At 34.2% G+C, this 13,707-nt stretch overlaps 1 long non-coding RNA gene across 3 annotated transcripts in view; it reads right to left on the reverse strand.

Moving 5' to 3' along the window:
* Positions 1-13,707, reverse strand: part of LOC127729534 (uncharacterized) — a 115,253-nt gene that overhangs the window by 25,749 nt on the left and 75,797 nt on the right. The window contains exon 3 of one of the 3 annotated variants that reach the window (XR_007994676.1): positions 8,060-9,768. The exons of the other annotated variants lie outside the window; for them this stretch is intronic. This is a non-coding gene — a long non-coding RNA (uncharacterized LOC127729534). Of the gene's footprint in view, positions 1-8,059; positions 9,769-13,707 lie in introns of those variants that run through there. 3 annotated transcript variants of the gene reach the window in all.

Genomic DNA, 13,707 nt, shown 5'->3' on the forward strand with positions numbered 1-13,707 from the left:
GACGTAGGTGAACATTCACATAATCCTGTACCAGAATGCAAATACAGTAACTATTGTTGTTATAAAGTAAATACATTTAAGTGAATGAAAATTACAACAAAGTGTGAATATAAAAATAAGGAGATGTGGTATGATTGCCAATGAGACAGCTATCCACCAAAGTTCAAATGAAGTGGATGTAAGCAATTATAGGCAACCGTACGGCCTTCAACAATGAGAAAAACCCATACCGTATGGTCGGCTAAAAAGGGCCCCGACTTGAAAAATCTGAAACATTTCAATTTGAAAACTAACGTCCTAATTTATAACAAAACAGTTTACGAAAAAAATATGACAGATCTGAAACATTTCAATTTGAAAACTAACGTCCTAATTTATAACAAAACAGTTTACGAAAACAATATGACAGACATGAACCAACTGCAACCACTGAACCACAGGCTCCTGACTTGGAACAATCACTTAAAAAATGTGGTGGGGTTAACATGTTTGTGAGCGCTCTACCCTCCCCTAACCTGGGACAGTGGTGTAACAGTACAACATAAGAACAAACTATAAAAATCAGTTGAAAAAGGCTTAACTCATCAGATGGATACAAATAGAAATACATCTAACAAAAACACAGAGTGGATGTGGACGGGTACTTATACATCCCAAAAACAAAAAAGACACTAAGTACAGATCTGAGAGTACTCTCAGTTACTGACAGCTTGTTCAAAGCCAATACCAGCTAATGAAAAAAAAAATCTTGTATCTAATACTTGTTTGTCTTGTTCTAAACAAAGCTTATGGTTACAAATACTGGATTATGTAAAACATATCTAAGTTGATTTAGTAATATAAATTTCAGCTTCAAATTGCAAACGTTGAAGACGTTGAATGAATGAATGATTGATATATGGTGAACGTTCAGCGACTAATAATATGTGCATATTAAAGGCAATAAAGTCGAACGAATATGTACAAGAACATTTTACAGGCTGACAATTTAATAGTCCACAGCATCACAGTCTCCAGTTACTTACCCTGAGCAACCAAATTTTTGATTTTTCTCATAACATCATTGGACATAGCGAAAATGAAGAACACATCAATTTCAAAGTACATATTTGGTTTGATCGATCGAGGATCAAACTCACGAACTCCCTAATATTCAAGATGAGCACACAGCTACGCAAATCACAGATGAAGTGTTCAAAACGCTTGAAAAGCCAAAAACAACCAGTGCATAATATTGTTTCCAATGTTTTTTAAAAAGAATGTACAAAACAAACAATAATTCATAAATCGATTAAGTAAATTATGATATGAAAATTAAGCTGGATTTATTTAGGAATAAAGTGGGAAAAATTGTAAATTCGACCACGTAACCATCGTTTTTTTTTAATTCTATTATCAGGGAAAGCGTCTCCCGCGTGATTATGTTGGCGTAAATATAAAAAAAGAGATGAGGGCGGGAGAAGAAGGGAAGCTGAGAGGTAGATGAATCCATGCTTGGTGGTGTTTAATTCATGCAAAACCAATACATTTTGTCATAAATAAAATAAAGATTGCTGACGTGCAATAGTGTAATGTGCTATAGAATTGCCACGTGTTCAATACTCGAAACATGTAGGAATTTTCCAAACAATTCTAGAACTAGGGTGGGAATGATTGGCTAACAATAGATATATGGGAGGAGTAAGCAATCCAAATTACTGTTTTAACAGGTTAAGCGATAAACTTCATCCATCAATCACTTATACTCATTTCAAATAATAAGTTGTTTTGTGCATAGAGGATAAATTGGAAGTGATAAACAATTAAAAATAGCGGTTAACCGATAAAAATAACGGTTAACCGATATATAAATAGCGATTATCCGATAAACATAGTGGTTAACCAATAAAAAGCGGTAAACCGACATATAAATAGCGGTTAACAGATAAAAATAGCGGTTAATCGATAAAAATACCTTTTGAACCAAATGGTACACCATACATCTAAAAACATATGATGTTTAGCGCAGTGAATATGCAAGTATTTCCAAAATTTGGCAACAGCAAATTTTGAAAAGACTTATTTGTATTTCCTTGCCGATATTAAAGTACTGGCTACTGAGCTAGTGATTCCCTCGCGATCGGGACTAACAGTCCACTATCAGTGGTATCGACCCGGTGGAACCATACCAACTACCATTGACTTATCATAAGTGGTTCCCTTTACAATAACCTAAACACAAACTTTAATTTGTAAATGTAACAGTTTCAAAGTTAATGAACCATGCTGAGGGGTGGAGCCATATAACCACCATGGAAAAGAGACTTGCAAATGCTAATACATCTGCACACCAAATACCATTGACTTAAAATTAGTGGTTCATCTAAAACTGATCTAATCACAAACTTAAAATATAAACTGTGCAAAAATTTCAGTCAATAGACCATTACTGAGGAGGCGAAGCCAAATAATTTCCATGGAAATGAGATGTGTCAATGCTAATCTGCGTACCAAATATTATTGACCTTCAACTCGTGGTTCCCCTTAAACTCTTAAACTGACATAATCACAAACTAATACATGTAAAGTATGCAAAAAGTTTAAAAGTCAATAGACCATGACTTGGGCGGGGGGGGGGGGGATAATCTCAATTGAAATGAGATGTGCAAATGCTAATGCATCTACATAACACACATTATTGACCTACCACCAGTGGATCCTCTTAAACTGACCTTATCACAAACTGATACATGTAAAGTAAGCAAAATGTTCAAAGTCAATAGACCACGATTGAGGAGACGGGGCTAAATAATCTCCATGGAAATGAGATGTTCCAATGCTAATACAACTGCATTCCAAATAGCATTGACCTACCACTAGTGTTCCCCATAAACTGACCTAATCACAAACTATTAAATTGTTGACGCCGTCGGAAACAGCATACATAAGTCTCGCTTTTTTGACTCCATCAAGGCGAGACAAATTCCATATATAGACCTCATTTAGAACCGACAAATGAATGTCTGCACAATAATTATTTGCTATAGATTATTGCCGTTCTTAGTCTTCAGTAATCAAGAAAAGATTTTTAAAGACCAGGGCCAGTATGCATAAAACATCTTATTAAACCTTAAGTGACCCTTAAACTTAGATTTCACAAAGAATTAGATCTTCGCATGTACTCATCCGAGCATATATAATTTCAGAAGTACCGACCCAATGGTAGTAATACCATACACGGTACCAATTTTACTGAACGATATGCGCATTTCGACAATAAATGTCTTCCGTGATGTTTAGGGCCAAAAGTTTTAAAAATCCAAAACTTATTGGAAAGATGAAGAGCATGTAAACCAAAAATGACTGAACATTTGGACAAATTCAGGCAATGAATCAGATATTTGCATGAGGCAGATATATTCCTTTATCTGAAATTATTTCCAAAATTTTGCAACAGCAAATTTTGAAAAGACATTAATTTTGTATTTTCTTGCCAATATCAAAGTACTGGCTACTGAACTAGTGAAAAAGTAATTACAGTAGGTGTAAAGTGATTAAGTAGATTAATGGCACACGACCTATGGCACAGGACCTGAAAAAAATATTATTTTCTCCTTTTTTTTTCACTTTTACATGCAATTGCATAACCCTCCTCCTTTTTTAACCCGGGCTGGTACCTGTTTGGTTTCTGTCCCACTGTTTAGGAAGCACTTGATGGTAAATAGCTGCTTGAATGGTACCTTTACCACTTTGAAAGTGCCGTCCATATACCAACATTTGGACTTAGACAGTAATTGTAGTTACTGATCTGTGGCTAAGACTATATATCTTTGACCATTCTTTTTGATATCAGCTTTCAGGAAGTTGTCCGGCAGGTAGTATTCTGCAAGATCGAAATCTAGGTGTTTTGGCTCAGGAGGACGATCTTTTTGACGTCTACGATTACATTGTCTTTTTAAATTAGTGATGGCAGGACGACTTGCCTCCGGCAGGTTTACATTAGCATGTGTTGCTAGAATTGTCTTCACAATCTCTGATGATCTAGTAAAAGCATGGGCTGGTAATGCCGCTTGTGCCTTGACAGTTGATGAAATTGTGGCCGCAACCACTGAACCAGGTGTAGAAGGATGATTATGTGGTACTTTGCCTGGAACGAATTTGTCACTTATTTGGCTAACCGCTGCTGGACACCTGTTATTTTTACCTCTTACACTACACCACCACCAGGTCTTTTCATCTTGCTGCCTTTTAACAGTGAAAGAAAAACCATCACTAGAATAAAGCTTATGTTTACCACGTTTGGTACCTTGGTCTAATATCTTGTAAGTAATTGTGGCAGTTGTATCAATGCCCTCCATAGGGTCGTCAACCGAGCTGTCAGACAGAGACCCTTCGTTGACTGGGACCGGAATAACAAACGAGCGATTGTTAATGTCAAATGTATCGTCTGCAGCATGGTCCGAGTCAGAGTTGTCTTCGGTTATGACTCTAGGTGGTGGTCGGCGTCTAACAATATAATGATCTGAATCTGAGTCACTGTCCCTGAAAAGTTTTGGTCTGCCAATAAGTATATCTGGCGAGCTTAACACCGGACATGTGTCGGAGTCGTTGAAATGGGCTACAGGTATGGCCGGTCTCTGTGAGGCAATATCATGATCTGATTCGAAATCACTGTATGCTACAAGACTTAGTGGTCTAGGTTGTTGCTCAGTTGGTAAGGGTTGGTCCACAATAAGGCAGTTAGAACAACTCCAATCGATATCGGCCTTTGCTTTGGCCGCTTCTCTGTATGCATCTCTGGTAATGCCTGTGTGGCATGTACGATGCTGTTACAAAATATTCTAAATTATTTTTGACTAAAGAATATATCACCATCATGCAAAACTCTGATTCCTTGCCCGAATTTGTATATACTTTGTGTCTTATGGTTTATAAGCTCTTCACTTTTAGCACGTTTTGGATTTAAAATATTTTGGCTTCATTTATTCTCGAGAAACGCATCTGGTGCAGTAAAATTGGTACCGTTAATGTCATTACTATCACTGGGTCAATACCGCTGCTGGTGGACTGTTAATCCTTTATCAGGAAGGAATCACAGTCAAGCCCAGTAGCCAGTACTTCGGTATTGGCATGAAAATACGGATAAAGTGTTTTCAAAATTTGCTGTTGCAAAATTTGGGAAATTATCTAAGATAAAATAATATATCTCCTTCGTGCAAAGCTCTAATTCCTTGCCCGACTTGTCAATTTTTTTTGGGGGGTCATTTTTGCTTTATAACCTCGTTATTGTTTTAAAAACTTTTGGTTTTGCAAATATTTTGGCTTCATTCATTGTCGAAATGTGCATCTGGTGCAGTAAAATTGGTACCGTTAATGTTTTTACTAACACTAGGTCGATACCTCTACTGGTGGACTGTTAGTCCTCGATGGAAACACTATCCCAGTAGCCAGTACTTTGGTAATGTCATGAAAATCATGCAAATACGGATATTTTGTTATAAAAAACATATCAAAGATACCAGGCTAATAATTTTGTACGACAGAGGCGCGTTTTGTCTACAAGACTCATCAATAACGCTCGAAGTTAAAAAGCCAAATTAAGTACGATGCCGAAGAGCTTTGAGGACCCCAAAATTCGAAAGGTTTTGCCAAATACAGCTAAGGTGATCTATTTCTGGGGTCGAAATTTCATAGTATTTCGAACAATTGAAAGTTTTATAAACAGTTAATATATAAATATGACCATATCAATTATATATCATGTCAACACAGAAGTGCTGAATACTTTTATGGTGAAAATTTTAAAATTATTTTGGATTAGGGAATATATCACCCTCATGCAAAGCTTTGATTCATTTCCCGACTTTAGCTATACTATCTGTCTCTAATGGTTAATAATCTCTTCACATTTTGAATAAGTTTGGTTTTTCAAATATTTTGGCCTTGATGATCAAGGAAGAGACATTTATTGTTAGTTCCCGATCGCGAGAGTATCACTAGCCCATGCAGTATCCAGTACTTCAGCACTGGCATGAGAATACGGATATTGTGTTTTTAAAATTTGCAGTCGCAAAATTTTTGATATTATTTAAGATGAAGGTATATATCTCCCACATACAAAGCTCTGATTCCTTGTCGGGCTTTTATATTTTATGTCATTTTTGGTTTATAGGCTGTTCATTTTTTTAATAAGCTTTTGAAATTGAAAGTTTTTGGCTTCGGGCATTACTGAAGACATGCATTGTCGAAATGCGTATCCGGTGTAGTATAATTTGTACCGTTAATGTTGTACTACAACAAAGTCGAAAACTTTGCTGATGGACTGTTAGTCCCCGAGGTTATCACTAACCCAGTAAAAAGTAAAATCACAAAAATACCGAACTTCGGTGAAAATTCAAAACGGAAAGTCCCTAATCAAATGGCAAAATCAAAAGCTCAAACACATCAAACGAATGGATAACAACTGTCATATTCCTGACTTGGTACAGGCATTTTCTAATGTAGAAAATGGTGGATTAAACCTGGTTTTATAGTTAGCTAAACCTCTCATTTGTATGACAGTCTCATAAAATTCCATTATATTGACAATGATGTGTGAACAAAACAAAGAGACATAAAAGGTAAAAATGTCAAAATAGGGGTACAACAGTCAAAATTGTATTATAATCTTAATCACTATGAAAACAAAAAAATATGTAACAAATAAACACAAAAAGACATATAGACAAAGCACATAAGCAAAAATGAAAGACAAGAATACAAAAATTTACCATAGCACAATGACACAATGACGGGATGTATAAGTACCGAGCCACGTCAAATGAATAACCCAAAAAATAGACTAAACAGTAAAAGTAATATTCAAAAAGACAAATACAAGAATACTATAACACGTTATTAAGATGATAAGCAACGTCAGTACCCAGAATCTATACTTCAAGACCATCGTGTTTTATTTGTGAATTTGATACGGAATATTTATCAACAAGGTCTTGGTACCTTCCGATGAACTTTTTAAGAAAAATAACGAGACGTTCTTTGACATACTCCTGGTTCATCAACTTTCTGCTCAGACACTGGTAACGTAAGCCAGTACTTCGGTACTGGCATGAAAATATGGATAATGTGTTATTAAAATTTGTGGTTTTAGTAACAGTAACACACTTTTGGAAATTATTTTAGGAATATACCTCCCTCATGCAAAACTCTGGTTCCTTGTCTGGCTTTGGGTATAAGTTTTGTCTTTTTGTGTATATAAGCTCATAAGTTTTAGATTTTCAAAATATATTGGCCTCAAGCATCACCCAAGGGACATTTATTGAAAAGCACATATGGTGCAGTAAAATTGGTAGCGTTAGAATTCTTTGTAATAATAATTCATGAACTAAAATCTAGACACACCAAGGACCAAGTAAATCTTGAACTAGTTCAGTCGTTTAAGGGGTTAAGGCCTTTGAAACAAAATAAAAAATAAGATAACCGATTTGATCCTTTAAAATATTTTTTACAATCATCAAAAACAACTTTGATTGGCTCATTATCGATGCTCACGATTGTCTCTTTGGTATAGTCTTAAATGGGAAAACAGTAAATGTCTTGTAGACATTTCACAAAATTGTGTTTTGCAGCTTTCTTCACAATCAGGGGAGAAGCGGTGAAAATCTTATAGTTCACCCGTGAGGCATGTATTTGATCTTTAATGAAACCATGTAATGAGTTCTTTGTATATTAAAGGAGAAAGGGAAATAAACGTTGATATCAATACCCAAAAAGCAAATGTTAATAATGCAAATGCAAATGATGTTCTGAACTTTCTGTAACTAATCACATCTTTTATTTTATTATATGCCTAAAATTCAAATTTGTGTCCAATCTTAAAATCACATTTATATGATAAAAGCCAGCATGCTATCATGATGAGATTCCATCTGGACCCAAAGTATTTCGTAAAATGAATATTTGTGTAACCATGACCTTAACCTTTTAACATTTTGACTGGAAATTCAACCAGCTGTATATATAAAAATAAGAAGATGTGGTACGATTGCCAAAGAGACAACTCTCCACCAGAGATCAATAAAATGCTCCGCAGGGCGCAGCTTGATACGACCGCAGAGGTCGAACCCTGAACAGTTGGGCAAGTATGGACACAACATTCAAGCTTGATACAGCTCTGAATTTGGATTGTGATTAAATATTTGACACAGCATAGGTTTCTGACACAGAATGAATGTGGTCTAAGAACTTAAAATTTTAAATTGAACATTCACCTATTATGGTCCAATATCCAAAATCTAAATACATGGTTAGATTCAGCATATCAAAGAACCCCAAGAATTCAATTTTTGATGAAATCAAACAAAGTTTAATTTTGGACCCTTTTCACCTCAATGTGGACAAAGTTGATAATGGGGCCCAAAAATCAAAAATCTAAATACATGGTTAGATTCAGCATATCAAAGAACCCCATATATTCAATTTTTGTTGAAATCAAACAAAGTTTAATTTTGGACCCTGATTTGGACCAACTTGAAAACTGGGCCCATAATCAAAAATCTAAATACATGTTTAGATTCAGCATATCAAAGAACCCTAAGAATTCAATTTTTGTTAAAATCAAACTAAGTTAAATTTTGGACCCTTTGGACCTTAATGTAGACCAATTTGAAAACGGAACTAAAAATTAAGAATCTAAATACACGGTTAGATTCGGCATATCAAAGAACCCCAATATTTCAATTTTTGATGAAATCAAACAAAGTTTAATTTTGGACCCTTTGGACCTCAATGTGGACCAATTTAAAAACGGGGCCCAAAATCCAAAAAACTTAATACACGGTTAGAATCAGCATATTAAAGAACCCCATATATTCAATTTTTGTTGAAATCAAACAAAGTTTAATTTTGGACCCCGATTTGGACCAACTTGAAAACTGGGCCCATAATCAAAAATCTAAATACATGTTTAGATTCAGCATATCAAAGAACCCTAAGAATTCAATTTTTGTTAAAATCAAACTGAGTTAAATTTTGGACCCTTTGGACCTTAATGTAGACCAATTTGAAAACGGAACCAAAAATTACGAATCTAAATACACGGCTAGATTCGGCATATCAAAGAACCCCAATATTTCAATTTTTGATGAAATCAAACAAAGTTTAATTTTGGACCCTTTGGACCTCAATGTGGACCAATTTAAAAACGGGGCCCAAAATCCAAAAACTTAATACACGGTTAGAATCAGCATATTAAAGAACCCAAAGAATTCAAGAATAAAACCCCATTGAAATTGGTCAAGAAATAAGCAATTTATACGAAGTATCTTCTTTTGCACAATACTGTGCAATTGAATATTTCTTGCTATTGCGCAATACTGTACAATTGACAATTTCTTGCTATTGTGCAATATTGTGCTATTGGATATTTCTTGCTATTGCACAATACTGTGCAATTGAAGAGTTCTTGCTATTGCGCAATACTGTGCAATTGAAGATTTCTTGCTATTGTGCAATACTGTGCAATTGAAAATTTCTTGCTATTGCACAATACTTATTATATAATAATTTACACATCCTGTTTGGTGAGTATCTCCTACCATATCATTATTATTTGCTTTTAAATATAAAACAGAAATAACCAACTTAAAATGGAAAATTTTAAAAGAAAAAAAAAAAGGAAAAACAGAAAAAAAGGAAAAAAAAAAAAAATCCCCCCCCCAAATTTTTTGAACCCCCTTATGATTCATCACCCCAAAACTCAATCCCAGCCTTCCCTTTGTGGTATGGTACCTTGCAGTACAATTTCAGAGAGATCCATACACTTGAACACAAGTTATTGTCTGGAAACTAGAAAAATGCTTATTTTTTGCCCCTTTTTGGCCCCTTATTCCTAAACATTTGAAGCAATTACCCCCAAACTCAATTCCAGCTTTCCCTTTGTGATATGGAACCTTGTAGTACAATATCAGAAAGATCCATACACTTACACACAAGTTATTATCATGAAACTAGAAAAATGCTTGTTTTTTGCCCCTTTTTTGGCCCCTTATTCCTAATATTTTGAGGCAATTACCCCCAAAATCAATCCCAGCATTCACTGTGTGATATGGAACCTTGTGGTACAATTTCAATGAGATCCATACACTTGAACACAAGTTATTGTCTGGAAACTAGAAAAATGCTTATTTTTTGCCCCTTTTTGGCCCCTTATTCCTAAACGTTTTGGGCAATTACCCCCAAACTCAATTCCAGCTTTCCCTTTGTGATTTGGAACCTTGTAGTACAATTTCAGAAAGATCCATACACTTACACACAAGTTATTGTCATGAAACTAGAAAAATGCTTGTTTTTTGCCCCTTTTTTGGCCCCTAATTCCTAATGATTTGAGGCAATTACCCCCCAAAATCAATCCCAGCATTTCCTGTGTGATATGGAACCTTGTAGTACAATGTCAGAGAGATCCATACACTAACACACAAGTTATGTCTGGAAGTTACAAAAATGCTTATTTTTGGCCCCTTTTTGGCCCCTAATTCCTTAACTGTTGGTACTATAACCCCCAAAATCAATCCCAAACTTCCTTTTGTGGTATTGAACCTTATGGTAAAATTTCATAGAGATCCATTCACTTAAACTAAAGTTAGAGTGCGAAAACCAATGTGTCTTCGGACGACGCCGGACGACGCCAGACGACGACGACGACGACGACGCCAACGTCATACCAATATACGACCGCAAAAATTTTTGCGGTCGTATAAAAATGACATAGAAGTTAACAACTACGGCCTTCAACAATGAGCAAAACCCATACCGCATAGTAAGCTATAAAAGGCCCCTTAATGACAAATGTAAAACAATTCAATTGAGAAAACTAACGGCCTGATTTATGTACAAAACAATGAAGGAAAAACAAATATGATATACAGCAACAAACGACAACCACTGAATTACAGGCTCCTGACTTGGGACAGTCACATACAGAATGTGCCGGGGATAATCTAGTTTGAAAACGCCAACCCTCCCCTAACCTGGGATGGCGGTGTAACAGTACAACATACAACTGTGTCCTTTCATCTATAGGTTTCATTAAATTCCAACAAGTGTACCTATGGTAATTGCAAGGAAAAAGCAAATTGCACTTCTTTTTTTCATATTTTCAGTCTATTTTTTTTTAAAGGACCATTATGAAGAAATGTAAATAATTGAAACATAAAGAATTGTACATATGATATTTAATATTACTAAATATAAATCATTTTATGGTATACTAAAATGAAGTTTCCCTCAAGAAATTTTAAACGACAGATAAAATTGTTTTGTAAAACTATATTAAAGCGATTCACATACATAAGAAATATTGTAAAAATTAACAACTTCTAAAACATAAAACACATACTTAAATCATAAAAATATGAGATGCTGTTTAAAACGTTACATCTTATAAAAACATTTGGATTTATATTATATACAAAATCTTAATCAAAAGCAATAGGTTCACATAGAGTTTAAACAAATAAATAAGAGCTCACAACAAAATGAAAACGATTCTGTGGAAATACATTTACACACGTCAGAATATCTTAGCATATATCTCTAATACATTACTTGACATGTACATTGATAGGATATAAAGAATATTCACCTCTATGTTACTGTACTATGATGTTTGCGATATCAAATGTAAGAGACGAAGCCTTAAAAAATATCGATATAGCACAAGTGACATCAGGGTTTTGATTTGATTTCATGAAACTTTAACCCAAATAATATATTTGTCACTATGTACCCCCAAACTTCATCTATAATCCTTACAAAATATTTCCACTGAATGTTTTAAATTTCCATTTCAAACGTGTATGGTGAATGGTGAACGTTACAGTATATATTGTAATATTTATCTTTACCAAGTGTGAAAGGGTATTGTGTATTATTGTACTTCATGTTAAAATGCCAGATTTTGATTGGTTAATACGAGGGTGACAATTTGTTCTATCCCATGGCAAATACTCTATTACCCTTCACGGAGACACTTGATCAAGTGTGCGCTTTAATTAAATACGGATGATTGTTATGTACACGATGTCATAGTTTATTACTCTGAATTTGAAATTTAATAGACAATAATAACAGAAAATTCAATTTAATAATTAAATTAAACAAGCATTCTGAGAGTATTGCATGGCAATACATAGTCCCCTACAGGTTAAAATTTCATTGTACTGTAACAAAATGCTAACTTGTTCTATAATTTGTCATGGTGTTAACTTTATAACAAATATCGTCAATATCTTCAAGCATGATGAAAAAAAAAGTGTAGAAAACTGATTATTAGTGAATTTTCTATGTCCAAGGACCATAACTCTGCATAAAATCATCAGACCGGAACAAAATTCGAACTTGATCTGTAACTTGTCATGATACAACTATATACCAATTATCAAATCAATATTTTCAAGCATGATGAAAAAAAGAGAGGTGAAAGATACCAAAGGGACATTCAAACTCATAAGTCGAAAATAAACTGACAATGCCATGGCTAAAAAAGACAAGCATTCTGAGAGTATTGCATGGCAATACATAGTCCCCTATCGGGTAAAAATTCATTATACTGGAACAAAATGCTAACTTGTTCTATAACTTGTCATGGTGTAAACAAATAGAAAATATCAAGTCAATATTTTAAAGCATGGCTAAAAACAGTGTGGAAAACTGAATATATGAGAGAATTTTTTCAAGTCCAAGGACCATAACTCTGCACAAAATTATCAGACTGAAACAAAAATTTGAACTTGATCTGTAACTTGTCATGATAAAACTATATACCAATTGTCAATCAATATCTTCAAGCCAGATGAAAAAAGTGTGGAAAACCTATAACACTCTAACATTAGATATGATGTAATACAATGTATATCTATTTTCGAATTACAATCAAATAAAATTAATAGTTCCAAATATTTTTTTTTTCATTTGTCACAAACTAATATAGATTTGTAACTTATCTATAAAATGTCAACAACTTTTATCTACACAAAGTAATGTAATGAAATATATACTTTAATAAAAATAGATTATTATCTAATTTAAGGATTTCACTTAATAAAAAAATATATATATATATATACATGTAGCATTCAGAAAATTAGTTTATACAAAATAACATATAAACCTGCCACAAAATTCCTCAAACAATTTACCAAATTTTAAAAAATGAGTTATCTCCCTTTGTACAGATATATGGTTTAACATAGTACTCTAACATTAGTTATGGAGTTTTTTTATGGACCATAACTCTGGACTAAATCATCAGACCGGAACAAAATTTGAACTTGATCTATAACTTGTCATTATAAAACTATATACTAAATATCAAATCAATGTCTTCAAGAACGAAGAAAAAAAGTGTGGAAAACTGAGTTGCCGGACTGACGGATGGACAGACGGACGGACAGACAGACGGACAGTGGGCAAACCTAAAGTCCCCTTCGACTTCGTCGGTAGGGGACTAATAAATGGGGAATGTGTCCATGGGACACAGATGATGCCCCCGCTTGCATATCATATAAAGTTATAAAGGGACATAACTGAAGAACGGAATAAGTGACGCTACCCAAATTTGTACTTGATCGGAGTTTTGTGTCGATAAGTATTGAGTATAAGTTTCATAACATTTGGTTGAGGCAAACTTAAGTTAGAGAACGGAAATGAAAAATTCAGCAATTTTTCCAT

The sequence above is a fragment of the Mytilus californianus genome, unplaced genomic scaffold (assembly GCF_021869535.1).
Source record: "Mytilus californianus isolate M0D057914Y unplaced genomic scaffold, xbMytCali1.0.p SCAF_2, whole genome shotgun sequence".
Lineage (NCBI taxonomy): Eukaryota > Metazoa > Mollusca > Bivalvia > Mytilida > Mytilidae > Mytilus > Mytilus californianus.